At 36.0% G+C, this 17,050-nt stretch overlaps 1 non-coding gene across 1 annotated transcript; it reads right to left on the bottom strand.

Moving 5' to 3' along the window:
- Positions 1–16,158: 16,158 nt before the first annotated feature.
- LOC125101386 (U6 spliceosomal RNA) lies at positions 16,159–16,265 on the bottom strand. Its single transcript, XR_007127805.1, has one exon. It is a non-coding gene; the product is annotated as a U6 spliceosomal RNA (small nuclear RNA).
- Between the last annotated feature and the right edge of the window lie 785 nt (positions 16,266–17,050).

The following is a 17,050-nucleotide window of genomic DNA, read 5'->3' as shown; positions in this document are numbered from 1 at the left end:
CCACTGAGCCACCCAGGCATCCAGCCCACCATTCATATTTTTAAAAAATATTATTTGAACATTGCTCAAAATCTTTCAAAAAACATAGTAAAAATCTCTGTACATGTTTCATATGTAGTAGGTTCAGTCATTTGATACTATTGTAAGTAAAAAACCGCAGAATATCAGCAATTTCATGTGTTGCAACCTAAATTATGTGAGTATAGAGAAATGTGTGGAAGAATCTACATCAAACAACTAAAATTAACTAATTAGAGAGAGACTACTACATTTCCATTTATATATCTATTCTCATTTTTTTTAACTTCTAAGTTCTCATTACGTTTTTTCTTATCTTACAAAGAATAAATTCATAGAAAAAGGTGCTGATTGTATTTGCATCATAACATCATTAATAAAGGCAGGGACGCTTTCCCTTTTTCATATATATATACATGTATATGTATATGTATATAATAATGTATATAAGTTTCAGGTTATATCCTTAAAAAACCCTGCTTGTCTTCCATTTTCTTTTTACTTTTTTCACTGGCTGGGAATGGCAATAGATGGATATAGGAAATGTCCCCATCTGTCTACCTCTCAGTCTATCCATCATCTATTTATAATGCAGTATTATAAATTAATTATATGTATATATGTAACTCCTAACATAAGGCTGTGTAAATATTTGTTGAATGAAAAAAATGCATGAATGAATCAATGAACATAGCCAGAGAAGGTTTTGAGGAATAGTGAAGATTTGAAGAAGCTAAAATAGAATGAGTTGACAGATGTTTGGGGGTAGAAAAACAAACAGTATAAATCTATTTTGAAAAGTTTGGCTAATAATAAGGCAGGTAAGGTAGACTTTAATGTTGGTTAGAGGAAATCTTTTTGTAGAATAGACTTTGATATTTGTTAAAAGAGATCTTTCTTGTAGTTTTACGTTCCTGGAGCAAACACATCTGCACACTTATTAGCATTATTTTTGGTAGTAAGGAACTGAAGAGACAGGGTAACTAAAAGCTGTAGATCACAGAGAAAGCAGATCCTATTCTTGAACTGGTTCACACAGAGTTCCTCTATTGTTATGAAAAAGAAGAAAAGGTTGCAGATGTAGGTTTGTTTGTAGATCTGTTGGAAGACTGGAAGGATCTAGCTGCAGATGACTTTTCTATCTCTGTGAGGGATGGAGATGAGATATGGTGCCTCTGTCTTAAATGCTACAGTGGCTCTTGCTGAGTTTAATATCTACACAAGCAGAGATGGTATCTTACATGTTTTCGAAGTTACAACTTTTAGTTGTCATTTGCATACCCAGCTAATAATTCCAAAGCATGTCATTTTCCCTGGCTGCCTGGGACATGTGGTTTTTAGCCTTACTTACACATTTCCAAATAAACTCTGTATGGACAACCCTGAAGCTGATTCCACATCACCAGCCTATTCTCACCTTTCCTCTTGGTGAGTTCCTATTTGGGATCCTTGGTTTCTTCCCTCAGTCAGGACCCCCAAAGTGCTTTAAAAAGGAGATGGATTCTGGGTCCCTTTTCTTGTAGAGGCTCTCATCTATTGGTGTTCAGTGAGGAGACTGGAAAAGAACTCCAGCTATTTCACACAACAAATGGATTTAAATACCATTAGAACGGATTTAAAAAACCATTAGGAGGTTCGGGAAAGAAGAAATTAGGGAGGCCAACTGTATCATTTAGGAAATCAGAAAATGTTCAGATCATAAAAAATCAATGCCACTGATTTCACTGTCCCCTGCACTAAATCAGGTGATTTCTTTGGATTATGCCAGGAAGCTGCTGGAAAATTCTTGATGCTAACGCCTTGGAAAATGCAATCCACAGCCATGAGCATAATTGTTTTGCTTTTTCTCTATCTTCCAGAATTATATCAGTTCCTCTCATTGGCAGAATCTAACCTAGGACCATACTGGCAGGAATTCTTGAAAATGTAGTTGTAGTTCCCAGGCTTCCAGCTCCTGTGAGAGAAGGAGAACACAGAAGGGGGGAAAATGGGACACAGTGGCCAACACAGTTTCACACAATCCAGCACATTTCTCAGCCAAATTACTTACATTCTTTCCCAGGGAACAGTTCCCATTTAACCTACAGTAGGAGATGCTGAATATATATTTTCTGAGTAAGATGGATTTAATTCAGGGGAGACCCTAGGAAAAACTTAGGCCAATGAGTTAAGCTAGTCAAGCATTAGAGGGCTAGGCTGATTTGCCTCTAGCTGACATTATAACAACTCTGTAGCAATAGCCTGAAGGGCATGGCAAATTAGTATAGGAGTCATTTGTAGGGTTGCCAAGCAGAAACTCAGTACTATATCCATGCTTCTCCTGACTCCCACCAGGTTGTTTGAAAGCCAAAATAGGAAGAAAGGAAGTGCCAATTTCAAAACATCACTAAAGAGTTGCATGCAGAATAAGTTATACTTCTCTATCTATAAATGTAGCTCTGTTGTGTGTGATAATTTCACAAAGGTGATTTGTAAGAAAGTTCAAGATAAAAAAAAATTATGGATAGAATTACTTTGAAGATTTTGACTTAAAACAACTTTGTGAACTAACATTGGTAAAGAAAGTAGAATTTTAAGAAAGTTTGAGCAGGATGCAAACACCAGAATCACAATATCTTTACTCAGTCCACAAAGAACCATTACAGTTAAACTTAGTAGTGAAACTTTGGAAAAACTGAGAATACTATAATAAAATCAGTGAGTTTTATGAAACCATGATCAACCTTTTCAATTTTATGAAATGTCAAGAATTTTTTATTTCTGGATTTAAATCTCAAAGTCTTAGATATCCTGCCACTTACTTCTTCCACAAGAATATTGGCAAGCATTCCAAATAACTATCTTGCTTTGTAGGAGCCCCATTTTACTTCTGTTTAGGGAAAAGTCCAAATTCTAAGAAGATGGTGATCATAACAGGACCATTAGATGCTTAAATTGAGACTGATGAAAAAGGAAACGGAAGGCTTAGAACATATTTTTTAGTTTAAGGAGGAACTGAAATGTAAAGGTCATGCTTGGCAATGTTTGAACTTCTGTCTTAGTAAAATACACAGTTTAAGACCTCTGAAATACAACACATACAGCTTTTTTTTTTCATTGATTTTTTCAATTTTTTTATAAACACATAATGAATTTTTATCCCCAGGGGTATAGGTCTGTGAATCACCAGGTTTTCACATTTCACAGCACTCACCATAGCACATACCACATACAGCTTTTAAAACCTGAGAATGGCAAAATAAAAACCTCTGAATTTCTCACCTTTTTTGTTTTCAGAGTTGAATAAATTCCCCATTTGTTTGTACTCTGCAACCTAAAAAATGTGAAAATCTGTTTTTTAATAAACCATTACTTCTAAAATTATCAACATAAAAGGGACCATCTAAAAAAATTGAGAATTTGTTTATTAGCTATCTGTCCTAAAATCTTCTGTAAGGGATTTTATAATTTAAGATCAAGACCAATTTAATCTGACATATATATCATATGATAATATATCATATATATGTATGCATTGCCCATTGTATTTAAAGATATCCATAAGGTATGTCCTGTGTTGGATACATTGATAGTTATGCTTAGCTTTTTGGGCTCATAGACTATCATTTATGTGGTCAAAATAATTTATTAAGTTGTAGCCTAAAAAATAAAATTAGCAGCAATGGTTACTATTTTAATTTAGTTCTTTAGTAAAATATTTTAATTTTGTGCAAAATGCATAAATCAAAGGAAATGCATATTATTCTTTTCTCTCAGGTAACCATGAGCATGAAAAGACAAGCTGCTTAATGCAGAAGAGTATCTCTAGTTTCATTTAGTGGCAGTATATACTTCTTTCAGCAAAACTGTGTAGAAGTAATTGAGTTTTGACTGATGGTTTAGAAAATGTAAGTTAAATTGAAATTAAATATTAAAATTTGGTAAGAATGTGAAGCAAGGAGTCCTTTGCCAAGTGAAATGAAATAACATTTAGAAGTGTGTGAACATTCATGATTCAATGAAAATGAAGAGGCTTATCTGGCTAGAGGAATGGGCTCTTTCCTTTAAGAGAGTAATAAGTAAAATCTCCAGGTATATGAAGGCTTCCATATAGATCTTTTAAGCTTTTATAGCATTTTCTGTTTGTGTTCTTCACCTACTCCTTATTTAACATTATTCTCCAACTTATATGTTAATGTACATGAAATCTCTACTGATTAAGTAAACTCTTATGGGCCAGAACAATATTTCATACTTTATAATTCTCAGTTGTGAATGGCACAGTGCATATTATAGGCATGCAATAAACATTGCTGTTGGCATGGTTGATTATGATGGTATGTTGGTGGTGATGATGGTGGAAAGGTAGATTAAGATGTGACTGAGTAGGGGCGCCTGGGTGGCTCAGTGGTTTAAGCCTCTGCCTTCAGCTCAGGTCGTGATCTCGGGGTCCTGGGATCGAGCCCCACATCAGGCTCTCTGCTCAGCGGGGAGCCTGCTTCTCCCTCTCTCTCTGCCTACTTGTGATCTGTCTCTCTCTGTGTCAAAGAAATAAATAAAATCTTAAAAAAAAAAAAAAAAGATGTGACTGAGTAATTGTTTGGAAGCCAATCTAGAACTTTAAATACAATTTAGGACCATCGGATTAGAGGCTAGAATTTATCATGAAAGAATTTCAAAGGCAGGAATATCAAGGTATTTGGTGACTAAGTCTAGGTAAGAAGGGCACAGTTGGCACAAGTAATAGTTGACTGTAAAATTTAAGTGTTGGAAAGTAAAGGGATCATTGGAAGGGAAGCTGATTGGTCAAGAAAGAAGATTAAAACGTAGTTTTAGGGGCACCTGGGTGGCTCAGTGGGTTAAGCCTCTGCCTTTGGCTCAGGTCATGGTCTCAGGGTCCTGAGATAGATACGGGTATCAGGCTCTCTGCTCAGCAGGGAGCCTGCTTCTCCCCCTCTCTCTGCCTGCCTCTTTGCCTACTTGTGTTCTCTCTCTCTCTCTCTCTCTGTCAAATAAAAACAAAAACAAAAACAAAACACGTAGTTTTAGTAAATTTGTCATAATAATGAAGAAAGTGAAAATACCAAGTATATCATTGAAGATTGTAAACTGATGCTTATAAGTGAGTATGGAGATATGTTTGGGATTCATTGCCCTCCAATTAAGATATGATAAGGCAATAAAGAATGTTCTAGTTATCTTTCATGGAAAGAATAAAGAGTAAAGCAAAATACACATATTTTATAATGTGGCACATGTATTCCTGGAAAACCTTATTTCTGCCAAATTGTACACTACAAAGAAGGCTTACATGAAAGATAGACTTGGGGGCAGACCCGTCAAATTCTGCAACTTTGTAAACAGAGCCCAAACAGAAGGAAAACAATACTATTTTTTTAAAAAGATTTTCTTTATTTACTTGAGAGAGAGCAAGAGAGAGCTGAGAGACAGAGAAATATCATGAGTAGGGAAGAGGGGTGGGGGGGTTAGCAGACTCCCCACTGAGCAGGGAGCCCATTGCGGGGCTTGATCCCAGGTCCCTGAGATCATGACCCGAACTGAAGGCAGATGCTTAACTAACTGAGCCACCCAGGCACCCCAATAGTACTAATTTTAACAAACACTGACAAGTTTTTAAAAAGGCAAATTCTCAATAAATCAATAAATTGTACTATAAATAAGGATTTTAAAAAACAAACAAAGAAGTTTGATGGGAGGCATATAAAGAAAGGTGGAGTTACACAGACAAAAGAAAACGACAAAGACTGGGGAGAAGTAGGTAATAAGGACTACATAAGGGGCCAAACTGAGCCAAGGTAAAGAACATGTCCTGACGTGGTTAAATCCTCCTCAGTGGCTTGCTGCAATTTAGCTGCTAACAGTAAACAGAATAACAGGCCCCCCAAAAATGACCATATCCTAATTCCTAGAACCTGTACATATATTAGCTCACGTGGCCAAATGGAAGTCCTGACATGTACAGATTTGGAGATTGAGAGATTGTCCTAAATTATCTGAGTGCCCTCAGTCTAATAGCATGGGTCCTTAAAGGCAGAGATTCTTTCTTGGGTATGGTCAGAGGAACATGTGAATATTAAAGAAATTCAGAGAGATGTGTTGCTGATTTTGACGTGAGAGTGGGGGGACCTCAAGGCAAGAAATGCATGCAGCCTCTAGAAACTGGGAAAATCCAGGAAACAGATTCTCGTCTAAAGCATGTGGAAAGGATCACAGCTCTGTAGACACTTTGATCTTAGCTCATTGAGGTCCAAGATCTTGTGACAGACTACTACTGCAGCTAGTACTACTACTATTACTACTACTGCTGCTGCTACTATTATTACTACTATGAATCTGTTAGGGGAAATTTGTGTTTTATGCCGCCAAGATTGTGAGGATTTATTAGGCAGAAATAGAAAAATAATATAACATTTTTCAGTATTTTGTATGTCGTTCAGATGCTATTAGTGGTACCACAAAATATTAATAGGCTAGAAAAAGTCATACATCATCCAATGTGAACTTTACATTATATTAAATTTTTTAAAAATATTATTTATTTATTTTTTTGACCAAGAGAGAGACAGTGAGAGAGAGAACACAAGCAGGGGGAGTGGGAGAGGGAGAGAGAGGGAACACCAAGCAGGGAGCCCAATGCGGGGCTGGATCTCAGGACCCTGGGATCATGACCTGAACTGAAGGCAGACGATTAACGACTGAGCCACCCAGGTGCCCCACATTATATTAACTTTATACTGATTTATACTAATACTTTTTAGAGTCATTTGCATTTTAGAAACATGTGAAGGCAGAAGGGACTGCTCTCAAAACTGATACTTGAATAAGGTCCTCATTTAAAAAGCAGTTGAAAAAAGTGAAGAAAGTACAAAAGGCAGGACAAATGAAACATAAAAGTAGAATTATATCTTATACAGGATGGCCTGTGGGAAGGGTTTTATGATTATATGAGTAGAGAATTCTATCCATGTTGAATGGCCATAGAGAAATTTTTCAGGTATTTCATCTTATCACTAGAGTTGTCTGATAAAATACAGGTTGCCCAGTTAAGTTTGTATTTCAGATAAGTAGCATATAATTTTTGTTTGAGTATAAGTATGTCCCCTACAGCATTTGGAACATACTTATACTAAAAAGTTATCCATTGCTTATCTGAAATTCACATTTACCTAAGTGTTCTATATTTTTATTTGCTTGGTCTGGCAATCTTGTTTTTAAAATTCTTTTTTTTTTAAAAGATTTTATTTATTTATTTGACAGACAGAGATCACAAGTAGGCAGAGAGGCAGGCAGAGAGAGAGGAGGAAGCAGGCTCCCTGCTGAGCAGAGAGCCTGATGTGAGGCTCTATCCCAGGACCCTGCGATCATGACCTGAGCCGAAGGGAGAGGCTTTAACCCACTGAGCCACCCAGGTGCCCCTGTTTTTAAGATTCTTAAACTTAAGACATTCTTGCTATTAATACATCAAAAATTGAAAAAAAACTTTCAAATTAGGAATTTGATGTTTCACTTTACTTAAAAAATCTTTTAATAAATTTATGGTGTACCTTATACAGCATCTTAAAATCATGAATAGGTATAAGCTTTTCTAATAAATTTTTTTGTATTCCATATGTTTAAGATTTATAGCTAATTGGTTAATTGATATTTATATTTAATTGTCTAATATATAGTGCATGTATATGTGTTCTTGTGATCTGTGTCAGCAAATTAAAATTTAATCTATGATAGTTAAAACATTGTGTTTAAAAAAATTCATTCTGTAGCATGTTACATGAAGGTAAAGCAAATTTGTTGAATTTTTGTTTTGTAAGGCAGCCTGAATTTGAAAACTAGGTGAGCAATGGAGCAGGTTGATGTGTTCCTGAGTAGTGTGCAGAAGGTGCAGGGATTCCAAAGAGAGTCTGATGCTGACAGACTTTTCAGCCGTGACCGATCTTCAACTTGAATTGACATCTTTTATTGTTTTTAAGGTTTTATTTATTTATTTACTTATTTTAAAGAGCGTAAGCTGGGGGTGGGGGAGCAGAGGGAGAGGGACAAGCAGACTCTGTGCTGAGCATTAGCCCCATGCAGGGGTCTGTCTCCAAGCCCTGAGATCATGAGCCGAGCCGAAATCAAGAGTCTGATGGTTAACTGACTGAACCACCCAGCTGCATCTCCAGTCACTTGACACCTTAAGTGTCCAAAGACTTTTTTACTCAAAATTCTAATTATTTGTATTTTTATTTCTTTGTGTTTTCTTGTTTTTAAAGTTTTTCTTTTTTCTCTGCATATTCTCCACACTTGTAAAAGTCTCTGAATTTTTAAACCTTTATTCTGCAAACTCTATTTCAATTTCTCTATCCCAGGAACTGTAAACATATTGTGAACTGATTAATTTTTAAATGTGTTACTTTGCCAACTGAGGTAAACAGTACCAGGAAAATCAGGAAGAAAATTATCAGTATTCTGTAACTTCTATATGCATTTATGCAGAAATTTTCTGGGCATAAAATCTTCAAATAAACTAAGTTTTTAGGTGAGTCTGAATAAATTTACTCTGTGGCTTATATCATAGACTAGTAAGTGATCATAAATACACTTGGCATGCCAAAATGGCACAATGGAGGGGAAATTTTATTTAAAATTCATAAATGGGAAATTTTCTTCTGTGTAAATGATCTAAATACTCATCTGTGGATGGCCACAATTGTCCCCAAAATGAAGATGAAAATTAAAAGAATCGTCTAAAAGAGGGCTTCTAAAAATATATATATAAATTGGCAAGACAGTTTCTTTTAACCAGCTGTACATGACGCTTGCCTGATTCATTCTGACTTTTTTTTTTTTAAATAGGTGTAAGAGTTGCATGCAACTTTGTGGTTTTCCATTTGCCTTCTTCTTTCTTCTTTTTCTGTATTCATAGTTTTTTTTTTAACACTTTGTCATACTTACAAATTAAATACAAAGCATAGGGAACTTTTGTAAATGATAAACTTTTCATCACAATAATCTTAGAGAAATGCTTTCATATAATATTTGACATGAAGTTAAACAGCAACACTCCCCTCTGACTTCATGGAAACGGTGTCAGTGGAATACAGACTGAATTGCAAAGGGCACTATTTCCCAGAAGCTGTGAAAGATTGAAAAGTATCTCAGTTTGTGGCATTCTATTTGATACCATATTACTTTGTACTGCCTAAGGATTCTTTTTAAGAAAAAGAGAAAAAAAAGAATTTCAATCTTTTATTTCATGACCACCGACATCTGTGGGAGTTTCTGTACTAAATGTTCATAAGCAGTCATATTTAAAGGCAAAAAAATGATATTGTATGTGTATATATTTTATATGTTGTGACAATTTTTTCAACAAAAAGTCCCTTTTCACTTATATGTGGTACATGGGGTATATGACTTCATAATCAAAAGTATTATCTCAAGTCCTATTTAAGGAAGGAAAGGTTTCCAGCTATAAATAGTCATATCTTTAAAACAGATGTTTTTCAAAGTCCACTTGTATTTGGTTGGTTCCTATCAGGAATAAATTTTCACTTGTATTTAATGTCAGAAATCATGATTTCATTCCAAGCAGAGTCTGAAGCAGAACTAAATTTAGCAAATAATAAGATAAACTATATTTCCAAATATTCTAGACCTGTAGTTTAGGATGCCAGAATCCATTTATTTATCCTGTATCCTCTTCCCTTGGCACTTGTTCCCAGAAGTAGCATAGCTGTCCATGAAGGAATAAAGGGTTTTGTCTCAAAGACATCTAGGCTAGTTTCTTGCCATCACTGAGCTCTGTTTACCTTTAAAGTAGAGTAATGTTAGTGTCCTGTTGTTGGGAGCAGCTCTCCATAATTTTTTTTTTCACATTTGTGTATGGTCTGGGCTTTCTAAACAAAAATCACTGGAAAACTTTGTTAAAGGATGATTACTAGCAAACATGCTTTGACAGCTTGAGATGGTGCTTTGTTCCAAAAAATATTTAGAGACTTATTTCCCTGAGGCCATTTGTTCATCCTGCTTTGGGAGGCAAGAACTTTTCTCTGCCTTCTCAGGAAAAGATTTATTTATATTCCTGCTTAAAGTCTTCTCTCTCTCTTTTTCTCTCTCTCTCCCCCTCTCTCTCTAAGGGAAGGAGATACAGATCTGTCAATTATCCTATACAACTTCAGAATCTCATAAATTCAGTGTTCCTGCTATGTGGTACAAACCCAGTACCCCAGGGGGACAGAAGGCTTTTACCATTGTTGCCCAGTGGAGATTAGAGTTTGGGGAACCAGAGCTAAAGTACTCTGTGTATAATGATCTGTTCTCTGATCCAGAAACCTTGTGTATGAAACATGAATCAGTTTTTATCTATCTATCTATCTATCTATCTAATCATCTATCTATACACACACACACACACACACCAGCCATTTCCTACCTAAGAGAATCTAGAATCTTTGTTCAATGGCAATGTGCCCAGCCTCAGAGGATGATGCATGTTTCTATTGCTAGCATGGGGTTAGATAGACCAGTCCCCCTTTTCCTCCAGTTAAGTTAGAGGTAGGTTAAATATAACCAAAGATATCAAAGAAGTCAGCCAAATCTATGGCAGTTCTATGAAAGGTTTTCCTTATAACTGAGAAGTGTCATATTAAGAGAATCTTATTTCCCTCCCAATTATTTGTATTTTGGAGCTTGTCTTATGAAGATGTGATGCATAGAAATGCAGGAGACATGTTGTGACCATTAGAAACAAGTATGAAGAAGGAAACCAACAGACTGGGGATGGAAGAACAGAAGAATTTCAGATCAATGATCATTCAAATCAATGATCAGAAGAATGTTCTGGATAACATCTTTAAGCTGCTGAATCAACCCTGAACTCATTCCTTTGGATTTTTTTTTTTTTTTTTGCTGTTGTTGTTAAATGTAAAAGAAGTGCTCCCTACAATTCAAATGAGCTCTTGTTATTTTCATTTACTTAGAACTAAGTAATACAAGAATCTAGGAATTGTGAAGATTAAATGAAATGAGAAATAAAATAACTAGAATAGGACCTAATAGTTATTTAGTTAAAAAGAAAAAAAAAAGAGAAAAGAAAAAAAGTACTGTCACTGCTGTTGTTACTACTACTACTAGTGGGGATTATCCCAGGTCTAAGCACCTGTAGGCCTGTCATCTAAGTGTCTGTATCATAGATCTGGGGAACTCATTTGGGGGGTAAAAAGAGGGGTTATTTATCACAAGGACACAAATGGGCATGTTGGTAAATGAGAGGAACATCAGGGTAAAATATAAAAGGGATAAAATTTAATTAGAGCAATTATTCTCAAACAGGAACCTTTTATACTTTTTTTTTTTTAAATTTATTTATTTGACAGAGAAAGAGACCACAAGCAGGAAGAACAGCAGGCAGAGGGAGTGAGAGAGAAGCACACTCCCTGCTGAGCAGGGAGCTTGATCCCAGCCTGACTTGGGCTCATGGCCTGAGCCAAAGGCAGACACTTAACTGACTGAGCCACCCAGGTTCTTTATACTCTTTCTTTCTTTCTTTTTTTTTATATACTTTATCCTCTTTCTTTTTTTCTCCACCATCAATAATTTTTATTATTGGTCCTCCTTGGGGATTTTTGTTTTTGTTTTTTGTTTTTTTTTTAAAGATTTTATTTGTTTATTTGACAGAGAGATCACAAGTAGACAGAGAGACAGGCAGAGAGAGAGAAAGAGAGAGAGAGAGAAGCAGGCTCCCTGCTGAGCAGAGAGCCCGATGCGGGACTCGATCCTAGGACCCTGAGATCATGACCTGAGCTGAAGGCAGCAGCTTAACCCACTGAGCCACCCAGGCGCCCCAAGGGGGATTTTTGTATTTTTAAACATTTTGTCTACCAATATATTTTCTCAGATACTCAGATAAAAGGACACAACTGCTTTGGTTCTGATCAGCAAAGGTAATGAACTTAAATTATTTACCTGACCAAATCACTGTAATTTGCATTGGATATTTAAAAACAAGGTATCTATTATAGCTTTTGAAGCTTTAATGTAGATATGGTTTCTGATAGGGTTTTATAAATATTGAAAGTAGCTTCCAGGCTCTCTTCTTTTAAGGATCTTTGGAGATTCATAAGAACTACCAGATTTGAAGACTGCACCATCCAATCAGGACAAAAATTAACATTAAACTATAAGTCCTGATTATTCTTATTTACTTTTTCACAAAATGTTCCATAGAGTTTTTAAAAGACACAAAAAGCATTTTTGTATTTAGATAAGCCTTTTAAAATATAAAGACAGACCACAAAGCAGTGCGACAGGTTTTCTTCTGTCACTTGTAAACTCTAGAGAAGGCAATCCTCAAAACCCTAGAAGTGCTGTGAAAATCTCTTCAATTACAATCAGGATAAACTGTGTCCAATGAGGAGTCAAGGGATCAGGGTTCTAGCTGCCATCCTGCACAGTGTGATCCTGAACAAGTCTCTCAGCTTCTGGACAGGAGAAGCCCCATCCTAGGATGAAAGGGGTTGAATGAAGTCATCCTGAAGATCTTTTCCAACTCTGTTACTTTGTAACGCAATGAAATAGGACTAACATGTTCCAAACTGTTCAGATGTTAGAACCTACATTAAATATATGGTGCTTTTAAAATTCCTACTTCTTTTTTGAGTCCTGTTCTTAGATTTTTTTTTTCATGTTCTTCAGTGCACTGAACTATATCTTCCTACTAACAGTCTCGTTATGAATAGCAATTAAAAAGCTTCTCAAGTATGTACTTCTCATAAGTTGCTTTTATTTTATTTATTTATTTATTTATTTATTTATTTATTTATTTATCTATATATCTATTTTTGACTTACTGCTTTAATTTCTCCAAGATCTCTGCTGCACTTGTGGATACTGGTAGCTTCACCACTTTTTTCATGAAATTTACCCTTCTGGACCAAAAGGAAAAGATGGTGTCAGGATCTAGTTCTATCAGAGACAGCAGGGCTCAGCAACAGCCATCATAGCTGTGTCCTCAGGGCAACCGCAGGTGGGCTGCAGCTTTCTCCTGGTTATTTCTGGATTTCTGGTCTAACCGAAGATTGTCTCTTCTATTCTACCATAATATAAATGTTTACAATTCTCCAGTGTTTTTATCTTTATACATCAATTTCTTTTTTTAAAATATTTTATTTATTTATTTGATAGAGATCACAAGTAAGCAGAGAGGCGGGCATATAGAGAGGAGGAAGCAGGTTCCCTGAGGAGCAGAGAGCCTGATGTGGTGCTTGATCCAGGACCCTGGGATCATGACCTGAGCCGAAGGCAGAGGCTTTAACCCACTGAGCCACCCAGGCACCCCATCCATCAATTTCTCATCCAAAACCATGTCACTCTTCCTGAGCTCCCAGACCTTGGAAAGGTACTGACAGAGCTGGGCATTAGGTCCTCCTTACCAGGAGGGGGAATTGGGGGAGAGGGTGCTGCTGTGATGGCCTCCCTCGTAGCTTCCACTGTTACCTCTTACAGGGTTTTGTTTGGACCCAGGTTTGTCATGGATGGCTATGATGACACAACCTTTACCATCAACTGCCACAGGACCTAAGGGAGGAAGTGGTCTCTCTGGTTCCTTGCTCTGGCTCTTACCCTTTTTTGTAGCATGAGCTTTCTTGGGCATCTCTGCACCTAAGGGGAGCCAGGCCGAGGCTCTGCCCCACGGCCCCACAGGAGCTGCCTCAGCCCACAGCCCAGCCACAGCCTTTACTCTTTTAATAATTATTTAAAACTCCAAAAAATTTTGCTTATATGAGTTGTCTGTATCAGTATTTATTATATTAGAATTTAACACTGAGAAATTTTTAAGCTGAGTACTTCATTTTAACTTTATTTAAAACATTTTATATAAATTGCTTTTTCCAAAATTTTTTAAAAAATGAGAAATGTCATTCTTTAAATTTTTTGCGAAAAACTTTAATGTTTGGCTTCTCGTATCTCTGCATTCAAACAGTTCTGTTCTATTTGAAATATAGTGAAGACATTTTGGTTTTATATAGATATGCACTTAGAAAGGGAGGAGTATTGTAATAATGTTTAAGATAACTGTGGTTATTCTTTTTGGAATTATATCAAAACTTATCAATGGATGGTTTCTTAAAAGTTGATTATAATGTAGAATTTTGATCTATAGCCACAAATATTTCAAAGCAATAAATGTGAAATACATTGATTTGTGTTGCATCTTAATTACCTTTACTCATGCATAATTCTGGAACGTCATGTATTACTATTTGGAAAATATTGGTTAACTGAGTTATGTATATCTTTTTAAAATTGGCAAATTCATTATCACATTTGTTAGTATCAGTGGTGTTCTCGTAAGAATATTATTAAAGTATTGGGAAACTGTCAAGTTCATGGTGGCAGACCTGCATTTTCCAAAGTTTTAATTTTTCCTTGAAAGCTTGAAATACATCATTGCAACAAATATTGTCAGTTGTTTTCCTTGAAATGACAGGTTCACTTCATTAATTTTTGAAAAAAATGTCTGTCAAAACATGTTTGAATAATTTTAGTCTTGTCACTGTGTTTTCAGGTATAAATGGTGCGCCACTAAAGAGAGCTAGTTGAGCTTACCTCTGAAACAGTTGTTCAAGGGCTTTTACTAGATACAGCCACATGCTTCAGAATGTAGCAGAAACATTTTTTCTTTGTCTCTCATTTTGTCATATAGACTATTAAAGAGGGATGTATGCAAAGGTTGAGGTTAATTAAATTAATTTTACTGCTTCATCAAGAATACTGTTATGTGAAATTCAGTGTTTTTCTTTTTTATAGAATTATGAGTGCATGACGATATAGAATGACTCCTAGACTACTGATACAGAATTTGGTGCTGCTACCTTAATTCATGTTAAGGTGTCAGTAGTTTTACCATCATTGTTTTTGCACAATCAGTGTATATGACAACCAAGTGAAAAGGCAAATTATGTCTGAGTATTATTATGAAATAGTTATGACCTCATTGGCCCCTGAGTGGGTCTTACCAGCTGTTTTTGGTTCTAGAGATCATATTTTGAAAACAGTTGATTTAAGGAACAAGGGGATGGGAGGGAAATGCATCAGTATGTCAAAAACCTCCCAAATATAGGGGCGCCTGAGTAACTCAGTCATTAAGTGTCTGGTCGTCTCAGGTCATGATCCCAGAGTCCTGGGATCGAGCCCTGCATCAGGTTCCCTGCTCTGCGGGAAGCCTGCTTTTCCCTCTCCGACTTCCCCTGCTTGTGTTCCCTCTCTCTTGTTGTGTCTGTCTCTGTCAAATAAATAAATAAAATCTTTAAAAAAAAACTCCCTAATATCCTGACAGACTAACAGACTAAAGATGTCACATCAAGCCCATTAAATAGAGGCCTGTTTATTTGCATTCATCAACCATCCATCCCAGTAATTCCTAGTTCTTGTTCCCACTGGTCGATGTTGTGATGTAGACATCTTTCATTTGGATGGATATTGTTGGAGAAGGCGTGATGGTTGAGAATCTTTAATCATTGATTCATAGTATCTGGGTCTTCTAGTGTAGTGGAAGGGAGAAACCATGAGGAAGTTTTTGGGTGTTATCAAGTCATTCAAACAAAGTGCTTACTGCAGTAGATTCAGGTTGTTACCCAAATTCGTCTTTTTCTTGTGTTATCATTCCTCTTGTGTCATCGATGCAGGAGTCTGCTGCATGTTTATCCTTCTCCCCACAGGCTTACATTAGAAGCAGGCAGGCGTATTTTTGCATTATTTACTTATAACATCTGCTTCGTGGAAACAGAGTAATTCCTGTTGACTCAACTATTTTATCTTGCTTAGTGAGATAAAGTTCAGTAACACCCAAAGCTAAAACATTTTTGTGGTCAGCAGTTACTGACTGGTACAAAGTTATTACTTTTATGTACTTATCACAGTACTTTCAGCTCATGAACCGCTGACATTTGTTTTTCTTATCCCAAGTTAAGAAAATCACACACAAACCTCTAAGAACTCTGCTTGGTATGGTAAGTAAAGTTGAGATTTAATTTCTGGAGGCTAGAGAATGCCTCTTTATCCAGAGCATGATGCTCTTCACTGATGTATTAGAACCTTTGTATACTCTTACTAATAATGAGGTGCTAGTTTTTACTTTTTAATTTATTAATTTAGTTATTAAATATGGAACACTTCATGAATTTGCATGTCCTCTGTGCGCTGGGGCCATGCTAATCTTCTCTGTATCATTCCAGTTTTAGCATATGTGCTGCCGAAGCAAGCACAAGATGTTAGTTTTTATACTGGTTTCAATCTTTATTTTTTTAATATGTAAATGTATTTTATTTTTGTCTCATCTACTATTACTTATTGTTAATTATATTTTATTGATCCCTACTAAGCACTGTAAATTATTTTTTAAATATGGTATTTTATAAGTAAGTAAATAAATGTCTAACAGTGACTTCTCTTATGCTAATCTGTTCGAATTCTCACCTTATCCCAATTTTTTCCTCTGAGGGCAATTTTAAATGGCACAAAGAGTCTGATGGTGTGTCTCTGATATTTACATATAAAATCATGCACAAGACCATGTTTTTCTTAGACCATGATTGTCAGAGCTATGTGATCCCTGAAACTGAAATAGGCTATAGCATGTTGGGGATAACTGATTGGACAAACAATGAAAGCATGAGATAATACTGCTAAGAATCCTCAGGTAAATTAACCCATGGGACATGAAATCCTCCTAGTCATAAATCATATAATGGTTTTTCGTTCATGTGAGAATCTGTAGAGAACACTAATACATTTAGACAATTGATTCTAAGCAATGCATGCTGAAGGCCACTGCAAAGGCTGTGTGTGTTTTGTACAAAGGAAGAATGAATAATGCCTTTTTTTTTTTTTTTTGTGAGGACTTTTTTTTCTCAGTGTTTCAAGATTCATTGTTTATGCACCACACCCAGTGCTCCAAGTACTATATGCCCTCCATAATACCCACAACCAGGCTAAACCATCCCTCCACCTCCTCCCTTCCAAAACCCTCAGTTTGTTTCTCAGAGTCCAT

This window comes from Lutra lutra, chromosome 5 (assembly GCF_902655055.1).
Source record: "Lutra lutra chromosome 5, mLutLut1.2, whole genome shotgun sequence".
NCBI classification, from domain to species: Eukaryota; Metazoa; Chordata; class Mammalia; order Carnivora; family Mustelidae; genus Lutra; species Lutra lutra.
This window is presented reverse-complemented; position numbering and strand designations above follow the sequence as displayed.